General features: G+C 34.2%; 1 pseudogene; it reads left to right on the top strand.

Annotated features, from left to right (window-relative positions):
• The window catches only part of LOC135330446 (gamma-2-syntrophin-like), a 108,415-nt pseudogene extending 95,626 nt beyond the window's left edge, over positions 1–12,789 (top strand).
• Positions 12,790–17,212: the final 4,423 nt, after the last annotated feature.

Genomic DNA, 17,212 nt, shown 5'->3' with positions numbered 1-17,212 from the left:
ATTTTTTTCTTATTAGAAATATTTAACAACTTTCATGGCATTAATGACTGATTGGAAAAGCTTGGTAAAATAATGCTAAATTGCAAAACTGAGGCACATATTCAGTTTTGTATGGAAATTTCAGTGACTTGTAACTTGAAATTGGCAAAATAGCTGAAGCAGAATACATTATTGCTTATTTTGTTACTGTAGTTCTTAGTAATTATAGTCCTGGACCAATATTTCAGAGTTTTGTTGCTGTTCAGAGAAGGTTCAACAAAAAGGTCTCTTCTCCAGAAAACCTGAAATGTAACTATGAGAGAACAGAATGAGAGAACAGATATGGGGTAGATAGAGAAAGACAGGGGGATATAAAAGGACAGTATTGGTAATAACCCACAACCCAAGTTCACAAAAGTATTGGTATAAAATTTGTGAGTAGTCTACAAATAGAAACTACATGAAGTAGTGTAGAGTGTTAGTGGTGAAGAGAAATGGAGTGGATGTATTTGTGAGGTAGTGAGAAAGGAGTTTTCTGAACTTTTTATAAAAGCCAAGAGGAATGCCAAGGAAAGATTTTTCTTTTTTCTTTCTTTTTTTCCTTTTTACAGCCAACAGAGATGTGCCTGAAACAGGACATACACTCTTTTTTGACCTTCCCAAGATCCAAAAAAACTCCTAGATCACATCATTGATCATAATTCACTTAAAGAAGCTGAAACAATAAGGCTGTTTGTCAAAGAATGTTCTTCCTGCATCCCTAAAGTAGCTTATCTGACTGCATTTAACAGATTTACAGATTTAATTCACAGATACCGTATTTACAGTTTAAAATTATGACACACTTTTGAAACTATCAAATATGAAAAACACCGTATCACAAATAAAAAATTATTTTTAGGGCTATGTTACTATGCAAGCTTTATTTTATTACATTCCGAAAGCATCTGATAAATTTCTGTCTATTTTCAAATCTTGAAAAAGTTCTGAATTCATATCCTAGAAGAAATTGGGAAGACATATTCAGTGAACAAAATTTTCAAAAACATTCATTTAATAACAAAGTAGTTGAGATTTACTTGAAAATTTCCAGAAAAAAATATTTTGTGTTCACAGAATAAGTACTGTAATTGTGGGGAAGTTGTACTGTTTTGTTTTTCCTATCTTCTTCTTCCTCGTAGTTTAATATCATTTTTAGGTTCCAGTTTTAAAGTAATCATATCTTTGAAGCTGTTGTGGTAGTCTTTAATGTGTTTTTTGAGATGATTAGATAAATAGCACTGAAGTGACTCAAGTGAAGACAGTTGACCGTCTATCCTACTTTTATTTTTAACAAAAGGAATAAATGCAACAGTACTATGAAAGCAATAGAAATAGTTAGGAAGCTAATATACTCTATTTTATCAGTCTTTTACCTTGGACAAAAAATTACAGAGAAGAAAAGTACAGGTAATTTAATTGGTACATGAACAGTACTTTGATATGAAAGAGTACCGCTATTTAAGTGGTAAGTATTGGCAATTGTAATTGTAATTGTACGTTGTGTATATTGCCAATGTAACATAATAGGAATTGAGCTGCAGTGCGTAGCCATGGATGCTTTCAGTGGACTTTCTAACTCTACATATAAATCCTTATTTCTTTAGTTCACATCTTTGCTTGGCTCTGACTACTCTTTACTGTGTGTTTTGTAGCATCTAGTTCAGGTTGTTTTAGACATCTTTAGGTTCCTACTGTTATATCATAGTTCACATCAGGAACATCTCTTGATATATCTTTTTCTTTTTAAAGTTTATATATAATTTTTGAAATTTTTTCTTGGATGATTTTTTCCCCTTTCATGAAGAAGCCAGTGAAGTGAATCTATTGATCTGGAAGTATTTCATCTTTTTGTCTTTACCTTTGTAAATATTTTTAGATTGATTGGATAATTCTGCTTACTTGTCAGATAGTGAAGCTTCTCCGTAGTCCAGGTATTAAAATCTTTTTCATTTTTTCCCTAAGTTTTATTCTTTAAATATATTAAAATTTGTTAATATTATTTAGGTACTGTAAATTTCCAGAATCAGGTTCAGTGTTCACAGAAGCCAAAGAGTATGTTCCTTTTGCCTTCAGTGAGTTTTAGATTAGGTCTAGGTATAGTCATGCTACAATTTTTAATTAAGTGTGATGCTCCCTTATATATGCCCCAAAATTATATTGACTGTATCTCCTTCTTTATGTTCTATATCTGTAGTGTAATCCTTTAGTATGTTTTGTTGGGTATCATTGCAGAATTCTCTTCTAAGGAATAACTGTTGTTCAGTTTGTTGTCTAACACATGGATACATATGTCCTGTATGCATGTGTCAAAATGATTTTAATTTTGTTGTTTTCTCTCTCCTGTTCTAAAATCTTAACAGTGTTTTTAAGAAAAATCAATGAATTATGTGCCCATTTAGAGCTAAGTATATTTTGAATTTGAGCATTCTTCTGAACTGATGTTCAGATTACTTGGTCTAAATACTTAAAACGAGAAGGCTTGAACAGTGTAGTTTAGTTTCTTAAATCCATTAGAATGCCTTTTTTAAAAATGAGGAGCTCACAGAAACTCACACTGAAGGAAAAAGTACCTGTTAAACACTTAGCACTTTTGAAAATCAGGTCTGTTATTCCAGTATCTCTTTATGGATTTAGAATTGTCACTTCAGGTTATATCTTTGTTCATTTGTATTATCCCTGTGTCCTCATGGGTGTTCATGTGGCCTTTCATCTGAGCTCAGCATCATCTGCCAGTTTATGAATGTGTTATTTTACACTCTTTCTGAAGGAATAAATATAACCAAATATCTACAAAAACAGTATTCAATAACTTTTACAATTTTTCACCAGGTAGTGCATTGAGTTAGCTAGGAGTTGGCTATACACCTGAAAAATGCTCAACAATGCAATTCTTTCTAATACTGTATAATTAGACTTTCACCATATTGTTGTGAATAATAGCATTCAGTTAAATTTGGTTATAAATTCATGTATTAGACAAGAGTTAGGTGGAAGCTGACTGAATGCTACTAGGTATTCTCATATATTTTCACACTAGTTTTTACTCTTTGTGAGACCTAAATTCACATGAACGAAAGTGTGTCTCAGTCTTAATTGACCCATTCTGAATATAACTTTCTGAGATATTTTGTCAAATGCTTTATTAAAAAGTAAATATGTTGTCATTTTAAAACAATTCCAAAATATTGCAATGTATGGAATATTTAGAGGAACAATTCCAAAAGACAATAATGAGGAAAACTTCTTTATTGCTTAAGGAATATATTTCAGTGTCTCATTTATCTTAGACCTATTTATTAACTGTGTTATGATGGATATGCTCATGATAAATTGAGACATCTTTTAAAATAAATGAAGTGTATTGCACTTTTTGTGAACTCTTCTGATTCTTTGCAGCTTTTCTCATTGACTAGAAGTATATGATCACTTGCGATATTTTTAAAGCAATGCAGACTATAACAATAACATTTTAAACTTAGACATTCTAGGATAGTTCTAAGGAGAAAACTATAAATAATGTCAACTGCCCCTTTGGATTCCAACATCTCTTTGCATTATGTTTATTTCCCTTCCTTAAAATCCCTCCAAATGTCATTTGTGTTCTCCTGATGACCTTGCACACTGTGATATTCAGGCTGTTTCACTCTTGGCTGTAAGTATGGTAGTTTTTCCTTGATACACACAGTAAAATAAAGACTTGGCTTATATAGCTGTTGATTGTGATCTATCATCCCTTGCTATCTCTGCACAAAAGGTCATAAGAGGTTACAGAGAGTCAAAGGATGAAAGAGATCCACAGGATAATGGGGAGAATTCTGAAGTATTCACAGTGAATTTAATGGCACAGCAGTGTTACCAGTGTCCATGGCAGCATCATTAACAGAAGCAAAAAACCCTAGCAGTTTAAATTAATCTTCAGGAATCAAAACAGAAGGTAGGAGCAAATGAAAATTCAGTTGTCTGGACAACTTTTAAGTTATACCCTCTGTCATTAAGTTCACTTTCATAAACAGCAAATTAAGCAGGTGCTTCTGCTTTTATGTCTTGTCTAGCCACTAATAGGGATGGAGGATTCTCATACTTTTAACTGAGAATGAAAAGAAATTTTTTCCTTCCAGAAACTCAAGACCAAATAATGAACTAGATATCACTCTGCTATAAATCTTATTTTGCAAGAAGCATTGAGATCTTTTGAGAGTCAACAATAATGGGACAGAACCTGTTATCTTTAATTAGTTTATTTTCAAAACGACTATCAAAGTAAAAAAGACTTCCCTTTAAATAAGAATCAAGGAAAGACCTGCAGTACTTAGCCCGATGTCAGCATGTTTGAATGTACGGCATTCCCTTATGAATCTGCCATAATTCCTCAGTTCCAGTTGCTTCTAATCTTGTGTTATTGCCAACTCCTAACAATAATTAAAAATCAAAATTCAAATAAAATATTGATTGCACCTCACTAGAAAGAAAATAGTAACAGAATATTTAAAATCGGTAATGTATGACTCCAAAAATTACTGCACTTTATAAAGTAATGGGAGGACAAGTGTAATATTTAAAATTGCTTTAAATTGGTTTTCTAAAGCAGCTGACATTAGATTAAAATTAGACAAAGTTCCTTTAAGGTAGTATTAAGTACTTTTAAAGTTATCATTAAGTAATGTCTTGAGCTTTAATTTATGATGAAACAATGCTTATAATATTACAGAAAGAATTGTATTGCATTGTATTTAGGTGATTTTTTAATTTAATTTTTAAAATACAAAAACTGTCAAATGGACAACCATGGAATATGAGTCCCTTTACATCCTGAAAAGATGTGGTGATACAGCTTTCACTTCCAGGGGTCTTCAGTCTCGTTTGTAATATGTGATTCATCTCAACTAAGTTTGGTTTTCTGAAAGCTACATATCTAATCTAAAGTAGTTACCAACTTCTATATCCAGTGACAGAAAAAGAAAAAGCATTTCCACAGTCTGTTCATAAACCCTATGGCAAGGATGTGAGACAACTTGGAGGAACCACTGTCTTGTCTTTTTTTTTTCTTTCTCAAACATGAGGGAATTAAAATTAGATTTATGAAGAATTAGATTAGATTGTTAATATTACACACTTCTGATATCTAAATTTAAGTGAAATGTTTTGCATGCTGGGAAGAAAGATTTTAGGTAAATTCTGGAACACTGCTTTTAAACTCATAGCTATGACAGATATGTGGCAATAATGCCCATTAGTTCCTGTTGGAGTGGACACAAGAGCATATAAGATTAGACAGAAATTAACACTGAGTTCACATTACTCTTCAAACAGCATTCAGGTGAAATAACTTTTAGTTACTGACAAAAATCACCACAGTCTGCTCCTGAGTTTTGTGGTGCTTTTCAGAGTTCGGTTTAGTCACATTCTCCATGTATCTGAACAGTCATACCTGTGCATTCACCAAGAAAAAAAACATGACTTTGCTGTAAATAATATAAAGAAAATAATGTGTATTCGCCTTGTATTTTTTATACTTAGAGGTTCATGTTTTTTTTCTTGAACTGCATAGGCTAGATCCTGTTTTTAAAATAAAGCAGATGATTAAGACATGACTTAGACATTAGAGAGAAAAACTTCAAATATCATTCCAACTGTCAAGCTATAGCAGCCATTAATGTCAACAGGATACTGTAACAAAATCAAAAGAAAACAAAAAATTCCATTTCTTTTTAGTATTAAGAAATATAGGCACACAGCTGACATTCTTTCTAATGTCAGATATTGCAAATATATAGTCCTTTTTCATTTTTAATATAAAATTAAGGTCCTCGTGTTCTAGTGTATGTGAATTCAAAGCTGAATTTAGGATCACATCTTGGTTTATTGATTTAAAATTTTTATTAAATTGGGGAGTGCATTTGAATGACTCTGAATTTGAGAAAGTTCTGTTAGCATTTTGTAAAATAAATACGGTTATGTACCTCACCACAGAGATTACAAAGAGGTTTCCATCATACTGAAGTAATAATAGAAAAAATGTAATTAAATATGTTTTAATTTTAGTAAGAACCCTCTAGGTTCTGTTTCTTTAAAAATGAAATGCTATTTGGCAGTCTTTTTTAAATCCTGGATATTAAGTGTAGTAATGTTTGAATATTTTTATAGTATCCAGTAGAATAATCATTGGTGAAATCTTTTTAATTTTTCATCTTTTCATAATTTTAATAGAAATATGTAAAAAGAAATATGTTTTTTAATATTTTCTTTTGATATTATAGGTAAGCACACTAGACTGGGTACGAGCTGAAAAAATCTCTGTGAGGTTCTGTTTAAAATTCACAAGGTAGGTTTCCCAAAAATTACGATTATGCTATTTAGTAAAAAGAGTTTACCTCTTCAGGTTAATGATGATCTCAAGTTAAGATTAACTGGTAGTAGCTAACATTCAAGTAGTTTATCTGTTGTTATAAAGCCTATTCTTTGCAGCAGCTGCATTGTCTATGTAAGTATAAGAGACTACAGCAAATGGATTAGGTTCCAAGCGAGCAACTTACTAAAATACTTTCAAATTGAAGACATTTTTCAGTATTACAGCCAGCCATGTCAATTATGAATGAAACAAACAGCTAATCATAATGAAGCTTGATATTGCATTTCTCTTTAATGAGTCAGATTTTTACATGACTGTGACAAAAAATGCTTTCTTTGTAATTTTGATCTATGTAAGGTACTGTTATTTAATTTGCATAATAAGGAATACAAAATTCTGTCCTTGTTAGATTGTGAGTAACTTACTAACACTATAATTGGTTTTACCTTACAAAGGACAACATGGTGCATTCATGTATTGTAGGGTTTTTTTCTTTTTCTTTTTTGCATAGTCTAGAGACGTTGTCATGTTTTATCTCTTTAGCTTGTCCTGAGGAATGACTTTTTGGCCAAACATTAGCAGTCTGTTTATAGAATTGATTTGTGAAAGATATTTTTGTGATAAGTTCCATCAGATAGATTAAGTTAGTTCTTTACCAGCTAATCGGAAACTGCTTTGCAGGTGAGGGAAATAACTTGATCATCATCATTTTGGACAGGGAAACCCAAGCATAGGTATATTAAAAGTATGCTTGTAGAGTCGCAGAAGACTGAAAGTAGAGCCATAAGAAGACTGTAATTCACCTGAGTCCCCAGACTGCACTCTAACTGTGAAATTATACTTTCCTTCACTATATTTGCAAGCTATGAAGTTTACACAGGATGATGTCCAGAAAGACAGTAATGGTACCAGTTTGCAGCCATCCAAATGGGAAGTTAGCTGGAAAAAACTTGTACTTATCTCTCTCACGTTCTGTATGAGTGCTTTAACTACTAGACTACTTGCTGTTAGAATTACATCAAGAAATGCCATCCTAAATAAGAGATATTTCGAAGAAAATAAAAATGAGTGAATTCCCAGGAAAAAATATAATAATTCAGTCTTTTTTCATGAAATGCTATTTCATTGAAAAATTCCAAACCAACTGAAAACAATTCTGACCAGCTGCTGACCCTTTCCTTACTGTTATTCCTTTGACCATGTGCTAGTGTTCTAAAGAAGACGGGTTGGTCTGCTGTCTGTACGTAACTGCAGAAGGAGAACAGTAGCTCGCCGACTTAAGTTCCATTACTGTAAGGGAGTGCTAGTTACGGATGCTTCTCTGATGCAACACAGTTATTATTCAGGACAAGTTACAGAAGGAGAAGATCAAAAAATATATCTTTCAGAGAGCTGACAATAACATTCGATCCCCCTTTTCTGTCTGGCTCAGAATGGAGTTCCCTGTAATGACCAAATTCTTTAAAGAATGGGGTGACAGGTATGGATAGGTACAACATCTCGACCACTCAAACTATTTGTTCCAAACTAGCTTTCAACAACACAGGCATACTTCCTATGCTTGTTTTGCTGATAATGACTAAAAAAAAAAAAAATAGAAAAGAAGAACAAACTTGAAAATATGATCAAGTTATAACCACAGAGCAAAGAATATGTGAGATGACAGAAACTACAAAAATAGTTCTTAAACATGTGCTGACATCTGCATTTTACAGAGGTGTCATTCGCTTTAGCTGACAGCTAAAGGAGCCTCTACTGATTTCAGTGGCCAATTTTGCTGGTGTAAATGAAAAGTTCAGCAGTTCCAGCCCTTCAGCCAGAGTGAGGAGATTCCTTCACTGCCTATCACTGCAGCAAAGGGCAGAGGCTCTGTCCCAGGTTATTGATTCTATTTCCTTAAAATTTTATTAAACCTTATATTTTCCAGATAAATAAATTGGGCAGCGACAAAGTAGATACTCGTCAAGCCTTTTGAGAAGGGTTTGCTGTATAGTAGGCATTGTTTTTGTTTTCTCTCCTATAAATGTTACTACTGATTTCATACTCAGTCCTTCCTTGAATATTCTGGTAAGGTTAATTTCAAGGACATCACAAGAATTTGCTTGAAGTAAATGCTGAAAAAAATGAAAAAAATGAAAATTCTTAATTTTCATTAAGAAAAAGTGGGAAATAAACTACCCACAATTCAACTCGTAATGTCCTTGACATTTTAATAGATGAATGCTTAATTCCAAATCTTAGTGATTAAATTAACTAATTTACAAAAGCTTGAACTCAACACTGAAGTTTCTTTTCTGTTGGTTCTTTAGTATACATGACAAATGAAGGAAATTGTGTGAATCAACAAACATGGACAAAATTCTTAAGAGATTAAAGCTTCTGCATGGCAGACTCAAAGGTGGAATTCATGTTGTAAAGACTGCAGTTTTGGGAGAGTGTTTTTAAAGATTTTCCGAAGCTAGTTAGAACTACTGTAAGGGTGTAGTGGAGAATATTGTATCATTTTGGCTCTTAGGAAAGATGGTTCTTAAGGCAAGGTCAGTTGTTACACATCAGATTGCAAGCTTCTCGTGTTGATTATAACATAAGTTAAAAATGGAAAATAAGAATTCAATATGGAAATTAGATTTTAACACAAAACACTTGCTATATTTTAGGTTTGTGTGTGTTTAAATATGTACATATATATACACGCACACATGCAAACTTAAACATACATATGCAAATATGTGAATGAATATTCATATTTCACATTCTCACACTTGAATATACATGAACATTTAGTGGTAACAACCAGATGATTGAAAATCTGATCTCATTTATCTCATTTTTCCCCCTACATCTTAACTCATACTCCATATTTACTGGAACTGTTACTGAAAATCTGTATAGTTCAGAGGCAAGAACATTAGATACTTTTTAAAAATCAATCTGCCTTAAAAAACATTTCATTTTCTTCTAATACATAGTGTTTCCACACATCACATTTTCACATTCAGTCAAAGTAAAAAAATATATATGTATTAGTCTAAGAGCCAGGGTAAGCATTACTGAGTCTCAAAGCAGAAGTAGGCTTAATACCTATTAGTCCATGGCTGCTGAAAAACAGGTGACACTTGGGAACATAGGAGAATCTCTGCTCAGCTTCCATTTCATCAGTCCAAAAAAGCATGGGAAAATCGGTTTGAACTGCCTCAAGACCATTCTCTCCTAGAATAGCTGCAGGGCCATTTTTGACAATGAAGTGCAGTGTACCCTGGTGGTATTACATGCCACGTCCAAGGTGCCCCCTAAAACACCCACAGCACACATCACAGCTTAGGTTTGAGTAAATGGCATAAAGTTAGATATGCCAGCTTTATGTTACTCAGTAGTTCACGAACACAAGCAAAATTTTCAGTTCCCACATGAGAAGTTTGGTGCTGTTTGTGAATATGGGGCAGTACCTGGAGGAGAATGTGCTAGCAGAGCAGTTTTTTCTTCTGCTTTTTATTACTGAAAAGGGAGCCTTCACTGCTCTTCTGTGAAGGTGGTTGTGTGTTCATCTAGAACAGGAAGGACACAGGACCCTAAACTTGTAAGCATTTATTTTATATACATGATTGTAGATTACATTTAGATGTTCAGATCCCAGTTGTTTGCTTATTTGTTTGTTTTTATGTACATGGGTTGCAGGTCCAGACTTTGGTAGGTTATGATAGACTACTATAGGTCCTGGAAAAATGAATGCAAAATCTTTAAAGTGCTTATTCTGACTACAGGATTCTAGGACTTGGGTACAAAGCTGCATTCTGATCTTTTCAAAGCCACCTATGTCCAGTCCAGCATCTGCTTTTATCCCATATCTGCCTGACTAGAGACCTCTCCTAAACCCAGAAACAAAACGCTCTTTATAGGTGACATTAGAGCGTAACAAATGGGATTCTCTTTGCAAAGTCCCTTTTGTTCTTTCACTGTTCTCTTCCCTGTGCCATCAAAGAGAAAGGGAGGTGGGAAAGAGCCCTATCTAATATATAGAAACTAAAACATATATAATTTGAAAATTCAACTGGTGAAAATATTTAAATCTATAAGCAGCTGGAAAGACTGGCTTTTTAATTTAGTTTTGTTTTTCTCAGTTTTCGTGCTAATCAATGATAAACTGAAACATAAAGGAAGTTTCTTGTAAGAGTGTGTTTTCATTTACAAAACCTTGTGTTACAGGGATGTATTTTGGTTATAAAAGAGTAATGTGGAAGTTCTGGTTTGTCCTGAAGTTGATAGCAGGGTCTCACTTCACTGCCCTTGTAGTTGCAGGGCACACTGGCAGCTACTAAGGGACCTGTGTAAGCTCATGTTGTCATTTCCAGAATAACCATTAGATTGTTAATAACTTACTGCATTAGCAGACTGGAATCCAACTAGCGTGGAGTACTTGTACTCTGCTGTAAGGCTGGTGCAGAGCTCTTCAACTGCATTCAAGCAAGTCAGGAATTTCCCTCCACTTGATTGTAAACAAAATGTCATTTCTTTGAGCTTATAAGAAGTTCTTTTCAGTGTCACCTCTGAGTAATCTATGACTGGACCAAAACTGTAAAATGAAATGGGCTCATTAAAAGTGCTTCAAGAGAAAGAAACTCAATCTTTCAATCTTACAAATCTGAGTTTAGTGTTTGGGAAACACTTTAAATAAGATACCATTCATTTAAGTCTGTTTCAAAAGTAATTTCTTTCGTAGAAGCATTTATCACTATATGGGGGAGTCTTTTGTTTTATTTCATCTTTAAAAGGTGTTTTTTTTTTTGTTTCACAAAATCACACTAATCAGTTCCTTGATTAACTGTGCAACTTAAACTAGGTATGTGGTCAGCTAAATTTATCTCAGATACAACTCCACTGACTGCGAGGGGCTATTTCCTGCCGATTTTTTCATAAATATGCTAGTTCAAAGGGGTGCTATTATGAAGACATTTGAAAAACCTATGATGAAAAAACATAAAAGAATATATATTATATAATATGTATTTATATATATTTATATATTTACTTTTATAATAGATTATAAATTCAAAAGCTAAAATATTTAAATTAGAGGGAATTGCTTTACTTGGAACTGGTATCTGACATCATAGTCACAATTTTTGCTATTTTAAACAGTCCATTTTTATAAAGTAGGTAAGACACCATTTTGCTTATAGAAGTTTGAATTCAAGTTCACATATAAAACAAAAAATAGCAATTCACTTCCAAATGGTTGATCACAGGATAGCTGGAAAAGGGGAGAAACAGAACTGGAAGGATATAAAATATAGTTCCATATATTATCAACACACCTGCTAATAGGTGTTGCTCTCTCTCTTCAGCATGATAGTGCAGACCTTTTAGTCATCACCTGGAATCATGGATGAATTTTTAAGAAACTTCTCCCACCATCCTCTGGAGAAACAATAGTATGCTATCTGCTCTACAGCCAGTGGCTTTCTTAGAAGTTCTGATGCACTCCCATATGCTGTCTCCCAAATTTATCCCCAGTATCTCTCCAAAATCCTTCTTTCCCTCTTTCGTTGGTAGGCTTGTTCTCTAACCTTAGTCAGAGAACTTCCTTCTGGTCACCCTCCTAATCATCCCTTCCTCCTCAACTTCATTACTATAAAATCCTTTTAAATTACAATGTATGTATTGCTTAGATTACTTTGATGGTATTTTGGAAGTACAGAAGTAGCTCAGATTGTATATACAGGTTAAAGTGAATAAAAAGTAAAAGAGAAGTTGTCTTTGCAAATATTCCTTAATTCTCAAAACATTGCTTCAAGATAATTGTTAATATAACAACATAAATAAGTGAGTACCTGTCATTTACAGAAGACAATGTTGCCGTAACTGCTTGTTTTTGCTAGACGAAGAGTCACATACTGAAACATGTCTTTCAGCTCTGGCTTGCTGATGATTGCTGGCTACAAGCAAACTTGTATTTAGGTATTCATCAAGACTATGATCTTGAAGACCAGAGGCCATACTGTTTCAGTGTTATGGTTGGACATGGCAAGAGTCATTATTTCAATGTAGAGCTTGGCAGTGAGTTGGCAGTGTGGGAGAAATCTTTTCAAAGAGCAATTTTCTTGGAAGTTCAAAGAACAGGGGTAAGTAATGAATAATTTGAATCCTGGAGCCATTTCATCAGTAAAATATTCTGTAACAAATTTTAGCAAAGTTACTGCATATGTTTAATAATTGTTTCAGATTAATATGCACTGTGAGTAAAGATCTGAGTATACTTTAATACACCAAAGGCTTCTGAAAGCTTCATCATCACATAAATATTTATCTGTCTATGACTGTGTGATAACACTGTATGAGTATATTATGACAGTTTGAAAATTAGAAGTAGTAATGTATAAATTTACTTTGATTACAATAAACTGGAAATTGATACATTCTGCAACTGGAAAAAAAAATTCTGTGGAGTTTCTTCAGGACACCTTAAACAGTGTCCTCCATAAAGCTTATTTTCCACTTGCATAATATAAATTTATTGTATTTTGCATAATGGTTCTATTTTCAAAGAACAAAGAAAGAAGTATTTTGCTCTTACATTGTTAATTGTAAATTAGGAATGACTTTATTAACATTGGAAGAATTTGAAAAATCATTGTAAAATCATTGTGAGAATAAATTTTGTCATATCACTCTATCACTCTTTACTGAATAGTAAAATTCTCTCAAGCTATTCTTTTCTCAGACCAGAGAATACATTTCCCATTAGGTGATATGAAATTTAAGATGCAGATTCCTCATACAATTATCTACAAGTGGGTGCCTATTAGCCTTGTGGTGTCTAAGCTCCCATGAGAGTTAGTGAATGGAACCCAGAGAATGATTGTGCTTATCCTAAAGCAGATATTGTATCCTAAAGGAGGTATTTTGTGGTATGAAGACAGAGCAGTTCTATTGATTTTGAGTTAAGTTGTAACTTACAGCATATTTATACTATATACCATTGCTATACATAAGGAAGTTATTGCTGAACATCTATATCTGTACTCCCAACTGAACTGGATGAGTAGTACGTGAATGTATGGGTTAAGAGTATAAGCCTTCTCTATTTCAAAATCTATTTACACATTTTAGCACAAATGCAAGCTTGAGCTGGTGTGTGCTAGTTTGCAGGGGCCTCCTAAAGATGTTTATGCTAGCCAAAGCACACTGGATCATGGTATTGCATTAGCACAGCTTGCAAGGAACGGGAGTCCCAGCAAGACTGTTGAACCAGCTTTTCTAAGTTTATGTATATTTGGAATTCCCAGGAGATTTCTGCATGTTCACTTAGAAGAGTTTTAATAATCTCTTTGGACTGATAGGGTAACAAAAGAGATTTTGTAATGGCAATGTTGTTGTTCGTGCACTTCTGAGAAGGAATGCAGTCCTTCAGAAAAAATGTGATTCTTCCTGAAAAATTGCTAGGTTTCAGGGAGGGATTAGTAATGCATAAAGGATTTTCTCACGCAAACTCTTCAAGAAATAGTGATGAATCCATTTGACCAACCACGTAATTATCTTATCCATCATCCATATAAAAACCAGATAATATAGAATTAAAGTGTAAGAAGGGTGGGGATCAAATTATTTGGTAACTGATTTAAAAGACATTATTTTGTCTTATATGACATTGTGAAGTGTTTATTGTTAAATCTCAAAACCTGATGTTCTGTTACATTCTAACAATCTCAAAATTAAGGGACAATTATTCACTTGTGCAATGATCTTTGTCATTTGAATTCAAGAATCTGCTAGCCCAGTATAGCACAAAAGATATTAATATTTCTTCCAGTCATGGTTCAGCCTATCTGAAGACTCCAGCAGAGGCATTAGATTAAAAATCTGGTTGCAATGCTTAAGTTCCTGTGTGTGTATTCCCATATCTTAGTTTTCTGTCAGTCAGTTTCATACATTCAAGTTTGCTATAAACCAGTATGCCAGTAGGGTACAAAGTGTTGTGGTCACTCTCCAGCAGTGAAAAATCTTTCTGATTCCACTATTTCCTTTCTTACCTCAAAAAATAAATGCTGCTTTTCATGTCCATCTTTTCAGAAGGATATCAGGAGTAGCATGAATGAAGTCTGCAATTTAATGTTACTCAGAATATTTCTAGCCACATAAAGGGGACTGACATTTCAGCATCCAGAAAATTAAAGGTTGTCACCTGTAGGTTCATTTGTCCATAAGACTTCTTTCTTTTGAATAAGGACCATAATTGCAGTGGGAAGCTTTCAGTTTTCATTTCAGAAATATTATGCTGATAAAACACTATTTTAATATTTAATTTTTTAGAAATTAAAATTCCTAAAAAAGAAACAAGAATAGTTAAAACAAATGCAATTAATCAGTTCCTTTTCTGTTTTGTCAGCAGCGATGAATTACTTTTCAATGCTGGTGTGTCCTGCCAATCCCTGTTTTTGCTCTGTGATCATAAGCAATGTTCCACAGTTATGAAAGATCACAGAGCTGAAATTAACTTATCTCAAAGTATCCTGAGTTCGTTATCTTCTTATTCCAGACTTTAGCATTTCCCTCTATCCACTGAATGTTCTTCAGGATGATCAAGTCAAGTAATAATTTTAAAGAAATGCTTTATACAATATCCTTTCCTCAGCTTTGTTTCTCTTTCCTGTTTTGCTTGATGGACTATCTTTGATTGAGTATCTAGTCCTGGGTATTTTTGACATCTTCTCTTCTATTAGTCTTTCTAAATTTCCTCTTTAATATCTTGTCATAGATTTTACGAGTTCATCAGTTTAATTCATTTCTAACCCAAACATAATATTCAGGTCTGAGAAGATGAGATTATTTTCCATGAAATATCCATTGCTTAAATTCTTTCAGAATCCATTCTGTGTTTATGTTTTGTTTTTCACTTCTTGTTTTCCTAGTAAATATTTATGGTTTTAAAATTTTCTGTGTAAAACATATCCATATAATACTTTCTTTCCATCTATCCTTTGCAACTCAGACAATGATCTATACAATCTCCTCATTCCTACAACTGCTCACTGTTCTGAAGTATTATTTAATTTTGCATGTGTATTCTATTAAAAATGCCCTGAAAGAGGTCACTAGCACTGATCAATAATCATACAGAAGTGAATAGATTAGCTTCAACTGATTTCAGTAGCCTTTGCGTGAAACCAGTGTTTTCTAATAATTTCCCTTTAAATGCATTCATTTGACTATATTATATATAATATCAACATAGTAGTGACTATATGCCTATGTACTACTTCCTGACCTTTCATTAGCAATAATTGTTTTATAATATGAAAAGTATTGCTTATATTTTAAATCACATACTTGCTTTTGTGATATTTTATATATTGATATATTGATAGCTGTGAGAGGTCAAATAGAAAACTGCACAAAACTGCACTGACATTTTAAAAACCTGCATTTTCACCAAAATAAACAAACAGGTGAATAGCTCTAAAAAAAGTTGCTCCAGAAAGAAACAAAATTAACTTGTATATTTTGGATATTATTCTCAGTCCACTGGAGGTATCAATAAAACTCCCATTGTTTTCAAAATTAGGAGTTAGCTGAAGAGATTCCACTAGATAAAAATTCAAATAGCTTCTAAACTATTTTTGCAATGAATAGCAAGGCAGTCTTGTATCCAGTTCTTCTGTGATCATGATTAATATTAGCCTACTCGTATATTTTAAACTTTTTTTTCTATTTTAATGTTTCTATTCAAAAATAAAATCTGTAAATATCAAAATCTGGGTGAGACTGCTAAATAATTACAGCATAATATTCCATTATAAATCCATCACAATATTGTTGGACTCAAGTAATATGTAATTAGAGGGGTATTGGAAAGCCAAGGCAGAGGCAGAGAATAGGTATCTCCCTACTCATGTTTGTATCACAGCTAACCTAGCTCTTCCGAGAACTCAGAAGACTTTGGGAGTCTAAGCAACTCTGCAGTCAAAACAAACACATTGATTATTTCTAGGCATCTTTAGGAATTAAGTGGTGCTTGAGAAATAGGATTCTGAATCACCCTCTAAGTTTCATCAAGAAATGTTCCCCTACATAAATAAAATATAGCAGAAATTAGGCAGTCGGAATAAGAAGTAATTGTCATTTCTATCTTATGAATCTATTAATTCTTCATGGTAAACTAAGAAGATGAATAAAACAGGGTTGATGAATGTGATGCTCATGAGTGACAGGCTCATGGCTCCTGTCTGTGCTTGTGAGGTCACAGCAGCCTCCGTGCCTCCGAGGCCAGTGGCAGGCTCATGGCTGCTGGCTCTGCTTCTGAGGTCACAGCAGTCTCAGGGCCACCTAGGTTAGTGTCCAGCGCCCCCTGCTGGCTGTGCTTGTGACATCACAGCAGCCTCCGTGCCTCCTAGGCCAGTGGCAGGCTCCTGGCTGATGGCTGTGCTTGTGAGGTCACAGCAGCCTCAGTGCCTTCTAGGCCAGTGGCAGGCTCATGGCTGCTGGCTGTGCTTGTGAGGTCACAGCAGACTCAGGGCCTGATAGGTTATCTCCATTGCCCCCTGCTGGCTGTGTTGCGAGGTCACAGCAGACACAGTGTCTCCTGCCACTGTCAGGCTCATGCCTGCTGGCTGTGCTTGGGAGGTCACAGCAGCCTGAATGCCTCCTAGGCCAGTGGCAGGCTCATGGCTGCTGGCTGTGCTTGTGAGGTCACAGCAGCCTCAGTGCCTCCTATGCCAGTGGCAGGCTCATGGCTGCTGGCTGTGCTTGTGAGGTCACAGAAGCCTGAATGCCTCCTACGCCAGTGGCAGGCTCATGGCTGCTGGCTGTGCTTGTGAGGTCACAGCACCCTCAGTGCCTCATCGTATA

This window comes from Dromaius novaehollandiae, chromosome 21 (genome assembly GCF_036370855.1).
Source record: "Dromaius novaehollandiae isolate bDroNov1 chromosome 21, bDroNov1.hap1, whole genome shotgun sequence".
Taxonomy (NCBI): domain Eukaryota; kingdom Metazoa; phylum Chordata; class Aves; order Casuariiformes; family Dromaiidae; genus Dromaius; species Dromaius novaehollandiae.
The sequence above is the reverse complement of the archived record's forward strand: the minus strand, read 5'-3'. Positions and strand labels throughout refer to the sequence as shown.